Source organism: Vombatus ursinus, unplaced genomic scaffold, assembly GCF_900497805.2.
Source record: "Vombatus ursinus unplaced genomic scaffold, bare-nosed wombat genome assembly UNPS02014832.1, whole genome shotgun sequence".
NCBI lineage: Eukaryota > Metazoa > Chordata > Mammalia > Diprotodontia > Vombatidae > Vombatus > Vombatus ursinus.
Window position 1 is genome coordinate 24,060,334 of NW_020954610.1, and position 12,448 is coordinate 24,072,781.

Genomic DNA, 12,448 nt, shown 5'->3' on the forward strand with positions numbered 1-12,448 from the left:
GATGATCTCATCCTGGGTTGTTTATCAGAGGTGAAGTGACTTGGCCAAAGACATATGGCATGTGGGAGAGCCAGGTAGTGGATAGAGTATCAGGCCTGGAATCAGGAAGACATCTTCCTGAGTTCAAATTTGGCTATCAGACACTTACTAACTATGTCTTCCCTGGGCAAGTCACTTAACCCCATCTGCTTCAGTTTCCTCAGGTATAACATGAGCTAGAAAAGGAAATGAAATACCACTCAAGAAAGCTCCAAATATGGTCATGAAGAGTCAGGCATGACTGAGAATGACTGACCAACAACAACAAAATGTGGGAGTGCCAGGATTTGAAACAAGTTTTTTTTTTAATTGCAAGTCTAATGTCTTTCTATCATACCATAAGCATGATACCTATGAGATTTTGGATAAGTCATTTCATTGCTCAAATCCCTAGTTTCCTTATCTGTGAAATTAGTTCATAGGACTAGATGGTCTCTAAGGTGCTTTGTTGTTCTAAAAAATCTATTATAGACTATAATTCTAATGTTATGTTAACTATGTACTTCTCTATAGGCAGACTAGTATTCAGATGGACAGAGACAGAAAAAGAGAGAGACAGAGATACATACAAAGAGACAAGCAGAATGAATATTTATTAAGCACTTACTATGTGCTAGACACTGCTAGACCCTATGAATAAAACATAAGCAAACAAAATAATTTCTGCTCTCAAGGTGCTCACATTCTAATGAAAAAAGATAACATATAAAGGACAGCTGAAAAGTGACATGGGATAGGATATCCATGAAAAGATGAGGTGACAGGTAACAAGGAAAAGTCAAGAGAGAGAGTCCTGGTATAAGTGAGATGAAGAATTGCTGGGGTCCTTCCTAGAATCATGGTCATAGGGAAAAAGTCACCATTCAGAAGGGTAGAACCTTAGGGGGAGGTTTCTTCAGGATAGGAAGGAAATTGACAAGAAAGAAGAGAAATCCATATAGTGAATCTAGGAGGTGAAGTGATACTTCTACTTTACTCTGCCCTGGTCCAGGCTTTTGAATATTATATTCTGTACTTGCCTCCAAAATTTAGGAAAGATGATAAAGTGTATCACATCCATAAAAGAGTGACAAGTATGGTAAAATCATTAAAGTCCATGCCATAAGAGAAAAATTTGAAGGAACTGAAGATATTTAAAGTAACTAGGGATATTTACATTGTAGTAGAGATATCTTGAAAAGAAAGGAGCCTGGTGATGGTGTCCTGGTAATTGAATGGATGTCACACAGAAGAGATATTAGACTTGTTTTGTTTTGGCCAGAGGAGGGCAGAACTAGGATCAATGGGTAGAAAGAAGGTGAAGAGAGGCAGATTTAGCCTGGATATGGGTGGGGTAGAGGGATTCTACCCATTAGAATTGTCCAAAAGTGCATTGTATTGTCTCAGAAATTGAAAAATCTCCCCTCATGATGTGAGGAATGATCAAAGAGAAGCTGGAGGAACAGCTATCATCAATGTTTTTATAAAAGATGATTTTTGGCCAGGTGTGGATTGAGTTATATGGCCATCAAGATTCCTTCAATTTCTGAGATTCTGTGATCCTGTATAGGGTTTCAAGGCACTTGAAAAATCTCTGATGTTGTATAGTCTTTAAATGTACCTTCTTTCTACTCTACACTTCATCCTTAGCTCCTTGCTCTCCATGCTCCATTATTCCACTCCTTCTTTGATTCCCAGAATTGAAACTAACAACTTTGTCAGAGTAAATTTATTTCATTTTCAAATCAATTCAATTCAACTTATATTGAACAATCATTGTTAATATCTGTGATGTTCAAGACCCTCTAGTACTTGCTGAAAGAACATAATTGAACAAAAATATGGTCTCTTAAGCTTATAAATAGAAGAAATTACAAATAGTTATGGTACCTCTTCCTATGAATATAAGTATATAAGAAGAGGTTCAAGCAGCATGCTACAAGGAAATTTAAACATATTGCATGACAGACATTCAATGAATATTTGTTGAATAATTGAATATATCATGTTTCATCTTACAGTCATAAGTGCATAGTAGTAGCAAGAGGTGTCAGAATAATGTAAACAGTAATGAAGACAACTTCCATTCATTCTTCCTTGTTCTTATAGTAGTAGAATCAATAAGAATTGATAGCTAATTAGATGTAGGAATGAAGGAAAATCCATAGCCCTTAATGATTCTTAGATTTTGAGCTTAGATGGTGGGGAGGATGTGGATGTGAACAAAAGAAATAGGAAACATTGAGTGCAGAGGCAAGTATTGTTGTTTAATCTTTTCAGTCATGTCCAAATCTTTGTGACCCCATTTGAGATTTTCTTGGCAAAGATACTGGAGTGGACTGCTATTCTATTCTCCAGTTCATTTTACAGAGGAGAAAACTGAGGCAAACAGGGTTTAGTGACTTGCCTAGAGTCACACAGCTAATAAGTATGTGAGGCCAGTTTTGAACTCAGGTCTTCCTGACTCCAGGTTCAGCACTCTATCCACTGTACCGCCTAGCTACCCTGGAGAGACAAGTAAGGGTGGCCAATTGATAATTTGTTTCTATTTTGCATGTGTCTAGCTTAAAATATCCTGATAGATATGGCCATGTTCAAAATAAAACTCTAAAAATTTGTATTAAATAGGCCTCATTCTTTGGAGAAAAAAACTTTTTATAATTACATATAATGGGCTAAAATGTGGGCTGCAGTTTTTATATTATTCCCTTTATTTTGTTACCTTTCTTTACTACTGTCTTGTGTTGACTATTCTCTATAGAATGTGACTCTCCATCTTCATTCAATATATCCTAGAATGCCTTGGGTCTCTTCTATGCCCTTTCACATTCTACCTTATATTATATTTATTTATTTATGTTCCCTCTCTCCCCTTTTAAATCACAAACTACTTCAGAGAAGGAACTATGCCATTTAAATTTTTTATCCCCATCACCTAGTATAGTATCTTTCATGTGGTTGACTATTATCAGTTTGTTGAATTGAATTAAATTTTAATTAGCATAGATTTTTAGAGCTTTACTTAGAAAAATGTGGACATATACATGGATCACTTGACTTAGGTCAAGTGACCTAAGAACTAGCCTCAGGCAGTCGAGACTTAAAGTCTGCTTCCTTTTTGTTAATTATGAATGAAATCTTTAGTTTTTATTTTCCTTTTCCAGCATCTTTGGAGAACTTTTGTAACAGAGAAAAGATGGAATGTATTGTTTATTCTAAGTGATTTTTACTAAAGACAGCATTCTTTCATACTGTATGGTCATTTTTAGCCACACCTTTTTGGTTTTGAATTAAATTTTTGGTTTTTTTTTCTTCAACACAAGGTCCAAATTGATATTGATCTAGGAGTAAAGTCATGAAAGCATTTTGCTTCTATAATACATTCCTTACTGAATTTGGGCAAATGATTGATATTTGTTCAAATACTCAATCTAAATACATTACATCTTATTACAATCTAAATAACTGAAGTTATATTTAAATGTTGTTGAAGCTTTAGAAATGAAAGAAGTCCAAAGTGTATAGACGCTCATATCCAACCATTTATTTTCATTTTAACAAGAATGTTTCAAGTGCCTATTATGTGAATGTCACTGTAGTTAGTAACGATGTCAAAAAAAATGAAAGAGAAACAGTGCCTCCTTTCAACTAGATTTCATTTTTCTTGTGCGAAACAACTTGTTCACAAATGAGTAAATTTGAAATATATGTAAAGTAATCCAAAGTAATTCCTCCTTCTTTAAATTGCCTTGCATTGCTTTCTATACATTTCACATTTACTAAAAACCAAATGAGTACCCATGGGGAGTGGCTGAACAGTTATGATTTATTAATGTAATTGAACATTATATGAAAGGGATAGGTTCAGGGGACTCTGGGAAGATATATATGAATATATTCACAGTGGCATGAGCAGAATGAAGAGAAAAATCAGGGCATTAATAACAACACTGTAAAAAAACAGAACTTTGAAAGACAAAAGCTCTGATGAAATGGCAAGCCAGAACTCTAGAGAAGTTAAGTAAAAATACAAACCTACCAATACATAGAGGTGATGGACATACAGTTAGTCATGGCCAATGTGGGAATCTGTTTTCCTTGACTATATATGTTTGTTGGAAGTCTTTTGTTTTGTTTTCAATTGAGAGGGATATTGGGAGACTGGGGACTAGGTATCAGGATACCTTCCTGAAAGAAAAAAGAAAGAAAGAGAAAGAAGGAAGGAAGGAAAGAAGGAAGGAAAAAAGAAAGAAGGAGGGAAGAAAAGGGACAAAAGAAAGACCATAGAAAAGAAGAATAGCTTTAAAAGTTACATGTTAAATAATATATAGTTAAAACTAAGGCAGGCTCTACATAATGCCAGTTTCTAGATTCAAGTATAATCTTCCTCTTTTCTAAAATGTATATGGGAATGCTCATTTCATTTGGTATTTAAGTTCCTAATAAAAAGAACAATAAAAGAATAAAATGAGAGAGTTGTACCACATGATTTCTAGCTGATTACATGAATGCCATTGTTAGAAATGATACTTGCAAGGATAAATGAAAAGTTATCCTTAGCTATCTGCTATTTACTTCTACTCATGTGACCTTAGATATGTTAAATCCCTTTCTGTACTTTACTTTCTTCATCTACAAAATGAGAGGTTTAAACTAAGTGATGTCTACCACTCTTTTCCTTTTATGAATTCTAAGATTTCATCAGTCTCCATGCTTGCTAACAGCCTAGCCTTCATATTAGAAAATGTGGAGACCTGCATTAGTTAAGAACAAATAAGCAAAAAAGCAACAACAAAAAAAGAAAAATAGAAGAAGGTGTTACTGGCGAGGTAGTGTTGACTCTTACTTGTTCCTGAATTGTCAAATAGTTTTCAGAACCGCAGAGGAGACAGGGAACTTAACTTCCTAGTATCCAGTGAATAAAACATGTCCCAGTTTAGTTAAATGCTCACTCTCGGAAGTACTTCAGTGGAATTATTCAACTTGTAGAAATATTAGCTGTGTACTAATTAACAGTTAGTAGACTATCAACCTTTCATTTTCATGTGGGTATAGTTAAGTAATGTAACTGAACTCCACTGTAATCAGTATCCTAATTTTGTCTCCTTGAGAGATTGTACTTTTAGTAGATGTTCCCCAAATAATAATTAAAGGAGTAAATTAAATCTCTGGAATCCTGCTTTAGAAAAATATAATGCAGTTAACTGTAGGAAGAGAGAATTAGGAAAAAATAAACAGACTAATAGCTTAAAGAGAGCAGCTCTGTTTGAGGAAGTTCATTACATAGGTTTCTCAACAGGCCCCAATTCAGGTAGTTAATAGAGAAACTTCCCCAACTGATATTTACACATACTGGATTCTATTATCTGTAGTTCCTAAATCACACCCTACTGACATAAAGAGAAGAAGAAACCTTTTTAGACTACCATATGATCCCAATGCTATTTATAAGGAAATATTGTCTCTGTGATCCTTTGGAAACAAAGAATGATGGGATTAGAGATTTAGATTATAGGATTATAAATTTGGATCTACAGAGGCCTTAGAAGTCCTCCAATTGAGCAAGCTCAATTTATCTATGTGGAAACTGAGGCTCAGAGAATGAGTGACTTAAGCAAGGCTCCAAAAGTTGTGAGTGACAGAAGCAGGTTTCAAGGCCATATCCTCTTACTGCAAATCCAACATAATTTTCAGTACAATGTGATATATTGCCTCCCATTTTGTTCATATTCTGGCTGATCATAACTGATATTCCATTCCAAATGAGTAGAAACCTGACTTTCTATTTTGGTAAAAATCTGTGGATTTGTTGCTTAACTGTAAATTATTTGGCTTAGAAGGTTAAGGAATAGATAGTGGTAAAAAAGACAACAGGTATATAAGTAAAGCTGTGTCTGTGACCTTAGGGTCCAAGCGTAATGGTTCCATCATTCTTAATGGGGATTAAAAAAAGAAGTTTTGATGACATTTGTAGTATTTCCCCATTTTTTCATCTGACAGTACTCCTTTTATTTCCTTTCTTAACTGTCTCTAGTATTGTTCTTTATTAGCTGTTATGATATTGCTAAGATTTAACAATGGAGTTATATTCTAACTTGGTGTTACCTTTGTCAGTCTCATCTCAATTTTTGAAAGTAAGTCAGATATTTGCTGACTAATATTTTCTAGGTTCCTTTGGTATCCTTGTCGTGCCAATTCATTTACATTGGTTAAACTTCTGAATGAATTATTATTGTCGGTATAATTACATTTATTTTTGTATTTTTACATTTTTTTCGATTACTTGTCTAGGGAATCAATACATTAAAACTTTTTCAGGGTTAAGTTATTGCTTGCTATGTATCTGATTTTTTTTCCTGATCTGTATTTTATCTCAGAGAAGTTGATGGTTTGCAGATGCTTAAATCGGGGATACCTCTGAGAGCAGCAACAATCATTTTGCTATCAGTTAAAATATAATACACTTTGGCTTTTTTTTAAGGCAATTGGGGTTAAGTGACTTGCGCAGGGTCACACAACTAGTAAGTGTCAAGTGTTTGGTTTGAGAATGGATTTGAATTTAGGTCCTCTTGACTTCATGGATGGTGCTCTATCCATTGTGCCACCTAGCTGCCCCTATACACTTCATTTTTATGGTGTAATTTGATGCTTACTAATTAAGTGATAATAGATCACATTAAACTTATTATATGTCAATCATATAAATTTCTTTGATTTTATAAAATAAAACGCTACCTCATAGGACTTTTTATAACAAGGTGTCTTCCTTCCATATATATATACACACACACACATACATACATACATATATGTATATACACATATATGTACATGAGAATCCTTCAAAATTTCTTTAAAGATATAACTACAGCAATAACCCTTTACAACTGCCCTCTAGTTATGAACATAAGGTGAGACATAAAATAGGGAGATATATGTTCATAGATGTTCCAAACTCCAATTAAGAATATATGGTATAGAGAAACTCTCTCTGGCCCTAGATATTCTTATTTCAGATTCCATTATACCAATTAAATCAATTTCCATAACTTTACTGAGCCTCTTCAATAATCTGTTTTCACTCAAAGGAATTTGGTCTGATGTTGCACATAAGAAATAATAAATAGATGAGGAATGTCTGTTCCTTAGATTATAAAAGGAAAGAGACATGCACATCAATGGGTCTATATGGGACAATCAATAGAGATGGATAATGAATTAGGTTCAGAACAAGTTGCATTGCCCCTAGGAATTTAGCAAAGCTCTTTTAATGACCTGTATTCTTCATAGAAACATCCTACTAGTTTAGTTTATGACAGTTCACTGTAATATAAACTGTCTCTAAAGAATTAAAAATGAACATCACACAGAGGCCAATGGAGAGGCAGATTGTGGATTGCAAGCAATCAATGAGGAAATTCAGAGAAGAATAGAAGTAAAAGTTATCATCTAGGAACTGTATGATAGGAAAAGAACATGAGCTTATAATGTGATGAGATCAAGGGATGAAAGGTTGATTGTTTACAATTTTTCAACAAATGAATTGGGTAAAAATAATCGCTGTGGTATGGTGAATAGAAAAACAACCCCTGGAGTCAGGAAGACCAGGGTTCAAGGGATGTTTTTAACATATGTCATCTGTGTTATGATGGGCAAGTTATTCAACTTCTCAGTGCCTGTAGAAAATTCTCTAAATCTAAAAGTTCAATATAAGCAACCGATTTACTTCAATGGAGGCAGTTTCACACACACACACACACACACACACAAACTCACTGATGATTTGAGTTCACTCCCCATGGTGATAACTGTGCATACTATAATGGCTATCAAAAAAAAAGCAAAACTATTAATTGAATATAAATTAAAAAGTATACCCACTCACTCATTTGTTTCAGCTGTCAGTCAGCTATGTAAAAATGAATAAGAACTGGAAGGAGACAAAGTGGTGTAATAGAAACTTAGAGAGTGGTCAAAGGGAGCCTAAGTTCTCTAAACCAGAAAATGAGTCATCAAATGTAACAAGGAGAAATAGAGACAAAGTGTACATCAAAACATAAAGGTATGTTCCATGGTAGAAATGAGGTAAAATGATATCATCCTGATGATATGACCTAGGGAGGCAGAACCTACAGACTAGTATGTAATAGAACTTAACCTCCTCAAATATAGCACCAGCTTCAGTAGTCACTCCTGCAAGGACTATGGATACTAGATCTTAAAGATGGAATCAATTTTTGGACTGATAATGGTTTATCTGTCATCTATAAGGAACATGGGAGATGACTGACAGTATAACGGATATTCTGCAGAGATTTTTAATTATGATGACTGGATAGTAAATATCTGAATGCAAAAAGAAAAGACTAAGAGAACTTCTTTCCTGAGAGACTGAATGATTTATCCATCACAGAGCTAGAATGACATTTTTCTAAGAAAATTGAGCTTAACTTATCCTGTGAAGAAATATTATGAAGAGAATTCCTGAGAAAAGAGTTTAATTCCCATCTGAAAATAACTGCATGAAGGGACTGTATTTCCACAGTTAATGGTTAGAGGTGATTCTGGAAATGATCATTCTCATAGCTGCTACATTGCAAATAACTATTTATGTCTTTGCCTTACTATTTTCTTAAACTGTTAAATTTAATAGGCAGAAATCATTTTTTTTAATTTAGGCCTAATATATTATAGGGGTTGTTGTATAATGATGTCTGAAAGTTAATAGGAAAAGACATGTCATTGGTTTACTTAATATTCAGTACATTAAACTAGGGCATAGATATAAGGATATTTAATTAAGTAATGATAGAAATGTTACAATTTGAGTAACTTGTGAGAAAGTTCCATAATACATATTATAATTTTCTCAGAAACTCAGATGAGAATTAAAATATTGGGGCAGCTAGGTGGCACAGTGGATAGAGCACCAGCTCTGGAGTCAGGAGGACCTGAGTTCAAATCTGGCCTCAGACCAAACACTTGACACTTACTAGCTGTGTGACCCTAGGCAAGTCACTTAACACCAACTGTTTAAAAGTTTAAAAAAAGAGAATTAAAATATCTATGGGTTTCCTCTAGATATTTAAGGCTCAAGATGAAAAGTGGAGAAAAAGATGAACCTATAACTATAGATTAAAGACTTCTAATGACAACAGAGTTGAGTTCAGTTTGCACCATGGTGAAATAACAAAGACATCTCTTTGTTGATACTTATAAATCAATTTATTATTTTATGCTTCTTTATTTTTTTTATCCTCCTCTACTATGTTCTTCTATTTAGTATTCTGAAAAATTTTCTGGGATTAAATGATTGCTTAAGAAATGCAGCAGTATATTGACCAGAGCAATACACTAAAAAACATATTCTGAGTTAGTGGTTAGATGAAGGCAAAATAAGATACATAGTTGGGAATAGTCAAAGGTGTCAATGAGAAAAAAAAAAGCAATTGTGCCAAAGCATAAAATTGAGGTCCCTGATAACAAGGATATCAAGACCACAAGAATAAAACTGAATCACAAAACAGAACTAAGAAAACATTATACAGAATGATCACAATAATGTATAGGAAAAGTACACTAGAAGACATCAGAAAGCAAATAAATGTAATGACCAGTTTGGATTCAAGAGAACACATGACAAAGTATATTTTCTTCCTCTCAATAGACTATGAGTATGAAAGACTGAAAATCCCATCAGATACAATTGATGTTTTGATTTATTTTGATTAACTGTTTCTCCTTGTTATAAGGGAGATTTCTATATTACGGATGATGACGATATTGAAAAGTGACAATGTGAGAGAGAAAAGGCAGCAAATCACCTGAACTCTCCAAAAAACATCTTTAAACATCAGAACATTTTTAAATAATGCCATAAAACAATTCCTAGAGCAGCAGAACCCACAAAAGGATGTGGTGAAATGACAGTAAGGGGATCAAACAGCGAATCAGAAGGAGATTATGGGGGTCTCTTTGCTAGCACTGAGGCAAGACCCTATTGCTTTGCCCATACTTGCATCTGGGTCACAGTCTCTAGGCTACAGTCACAGAGTAAAGAAGAGCATTAGCACATTCCAGCTTGCAGCCACAGTGGAGCAGGGATCCAGGACATAGTTCCTAGGCAGAAAAGAGTGCTTGTGGCTGCTCACTGAACACTGGCCAGGAGATTAATAAACACATGTATCCTTAGATCACAACATCTTAGAAGACTTGAAAACTGAGAGGTCCATAGAAGTATCTCTGACAACAGCTACACAAAACCATTGAAACTTGGGACAGTGTGCCCTCTACCCTGGAAGCAGAACCCTAAGAGACTGGGGAAATGAGAAAACAACAGGAAAGAATACCATAGAAAGTTACTATGGAGACTTGGAAGATCAAAACACACACTCAGAAGAAGATAATAAAGTCAAAGTTTCAAAGTCTAAAGTCGCCAAGAAAAATATGAATTGGTCTCAGAGGGCCATGGAAAAGCTCAAAAAGGATTTTGAAAATCAAATAAGAGAGCTAAGGATAAATTAGAAAGAGAAATAAGACTGATACAAGAAAATCCTGAACAAAATGAGACAATACCTTAGTAAAGGAGACACAAAAAATGAAGAAAAAAACACCTTAAAAACAGACTAGGCCACATGGTCGAAGAGGAACAAAAATTACTGAAGAACAAAACTGTCCTTAAAAAGTAGAATTGGCCAAATGGAAAAGAAGGTACAAAAACTCACTGAAGAAAATAATTCTTTAAAAATTAGAATTGAGCAAATGGAAGCAAATGATTTTATGAGAAATCAAGAAACAATAAAACAAAACCAATAGAAAGAAAAAAATAGAAAACAATATGGAATATCTCATTGGAAAAAGTACTGACCTGGAAAACAGATCCAGGAGAGATAATAAATATTGTGTGTGTGTGTGTGTGTATATGTATGTGTGTGTGTGTGTGTGTGTGTGTGTGTGTGTGTGTGTATCAGGCTACCTGAAAGTTGTGTTCAAAAAAAGAGCTTAGACATCATCTGTCAAGAAATTATCAAGGAAAACTGCCCTGATATTCTAGAACCAGAGGGTAAAATAGAAACTGAAACAATTCATCAGTCACCTCTTGAAAGAGATCTCAAAATGAAAACTCCCAGGAATATTACAACCAAATTTCAGAGCTCCCAGGGCAAGGAGAAAATATTACAAGTAGTCAGAAAGAAACAATTCAAGAATTGGGGAAACACAATCAGGATAATACAAGATTTAGCAGCTTCTACATGAAAGGCATGGAAGGCTTGGAATATGATATTCCAGAAGGCAAAGAAGCTAGGATTACAACCAAGAATCACCTACTCAGCAAAACTGAGTATAATCCTTCAGGGGGGAGATGGATATTTGATGGAATAGAGGACTTTCTTTATGAAAAGACCTGAGTTAAATAGAAATTTTGACTTTCAAATACATGACTTGAGAGAAGCATAAAGTGGTAAACAGGAAAGAGAAATTAAAAGGATTTAACAAGGTTTGGTAATTCATAAGACTTGTCTCATTATTAGGGTAGTTAGAAGTTGTATATATAGACAGACGGCACAGATGTGAGTTGAATTTTGAAAGGATGATATAAAAAATAAAATTAAGAGATGAAAGAGGAAAGTACTGGGAGAAATAGAAACAGAGCAATAATGAGGTAAAAAGAAGCAAGAAAAAGCTTTTACAGTTGGGGGAGGAGGGAGGTAGATGAGTGAACCTTACTTTCATCAGAATTGGCTCAAAGAATAAATAACATACACATTCAATTGGGTATAGAAATCTATCTTGCCCTACAGGAAAGTAGGAGGGGAAAGGGATAAGAGAAGAGGGTTGATAGTAGGGAGGGAAGATTGGGGGAGGGGTTAGTCAGAAGCAAAACACTTTTGAGGAGGGACAGGTGAAAGGAGAGAGAGAATAGAATAAATGGGTGGGAGGAGAATAGGATGGCATGAAATAGAGTTAGCAATACTGTGAAAAAAATTTTGAAGGAAGTTTCTCTGATAAAGACCTCATTTCTCAAACATATAGAAAGCTGAGTCAAATTTATAAAAGTAAGAGCCATTCCCAATTGATAAGTGATAAAAAATTATGAACAGTTTTCAGATGAATTAATCAAAGCTTTCCATAGACATAAGAAAAAATACTCAAACTCACTATTTATTGGAGATATACAAATTAAAACAATTCTGAAGTCCAACCTTATACCTATTAGATTGGCTAATAGAACTAAAAAGGAAAATGACATATACATATATGTGTATACATATGCAAATATATGTGTGTGTTTATGATTTATGATTCTAGGGGAAGGTTACATTTGATTCACTATTTTACTCTCAGATAGATAGAGAGACAGATGGATACACAGACAGACAGACAGATAGATAGATAGATAGATAGATAGATAGATAGATAGATAGATAGA